Source organism: Capsicum annuum, unplaced genomic scaffold (genome assembly GCF_002878395.1).
Source record: "Capsicum annuum cultivar UCD-10X-F1 unplaced genomic scaffold, UCD10Xv1.1 ctg40458, whole genome shotgun sequence".
In the NCBI taxonomy this organism is placed as follows: domain Eukaryota; kingdom Viridiplantae; phylum Streptophyta; class Magnoliopsida; order Solanales; family Solanaceae; genus Capsicum; species Capsicum annuum.
In genome coordinates this window covers 1-795 of record NW_025847758.1, presented here as the reverse complement: position 1 = coordinate 795, position 795 = coordinate 1, and the positions used below count along the sequence as shown (strand labels likewise).

General features: G+C 49.4%; 3 non-coding genes across 3 annotated transcripts; all 3 read left to right on the top strand.

Annotated features, from left to right (window-relative positions):
• The first annotated feature begins 22 nt into the window (after positions 1–22).
• Positions 23–141, top strand: LOC124891756. The gene has a single exon (XR_007049853.1). It is a non-coding gene; the product is annotated as a 5S ribosomal RNA (ribosomal RNA).
• A 176-nt stretch (positions 142–317) lies between these two features.
• Positions 318–436, top strand: LOC124891755. The gene has a single exon (XR_007049852.1). It is a non-coding gene; the product is annotated as a 5S ribosomal RNA (ribosomal RNA).
• Positions 437–612: 176 nt separating this feature from the next.
• LOC124891754 lies at positions 613–731 on the top strand. Its single transcript, XR_007049851.1, has one exon. It is a non-coding gene; the product is annotated as a 5S ribosomal RNA (ribosomal RNA).
• Positions 732–795: the final 64 nt, after the last annotated feature.

The window sequence follows — 795 nt, the reverse complement described above, 5'->3', positions numbered from 1 at the left end:
GTGCGTTAGTGCTGGTATGATCGCATCCGTCATTCCCAGCACTCACGCACCGGATCCCATCAGAACTCCGAAGTTAAGCGTGCTTGGGCGGGAGTAGTACTAGAATGGGTGACCCCCTCGGAAGTCCTCGTGTTGCATCCCTTCCTTTTTTATTTCTTTAAAATTCGGTTTATTTTTGCCTGTTTGACAGGCGAATCTTTTTGTTTTTCCTCTTGGCGAAAACGAGAACGGGGGCAAGGCGCAGGGGCGCGCGTGCGGGGTGTGACGAGCGGCGGAGGAGAAAGAGGCATAATAGAATTTGAAGTGCTGGAAATGACGGATGCGATCATACCAGCACTAACGCACCGGATCCCATCAGAACTTCGAAGTTAAGCGTGCTTGGGGGAGAGTATTACTAGGATGGGTGACCCCCTGGGAAGTCCTCGTGTGGCATCCTTTCTTTTTTTTTTCCTTTAAAATTCGATTTAATTTTGCCGGTTCGATCGACGAATCTTTTTGTTTTTCCTCTTGGCGGAAACAAGAAAGGGGGCGAGGCGTGGAGGCCCGCGTTCGGGGTGTGACGGGCGGCACAGGAGAAAGAGGCATAATAGAATTTAGAGTGCTGGGAATGATAGATGCGATCATACCAGCACTAACGCACCGGATCCCATCAGAACTCCGAAGTTAAGCGTGCCTCGGCGAGAGTAGTACTAGGATGGGTGACTTCCTGGGAAGTTCTCGTGTTGCATCCCTACCTTTGTTTTTCCTTTAAAATTAAGTTTAATTTTGCCGGTTCGATCGGCGAATCTTTTTGTT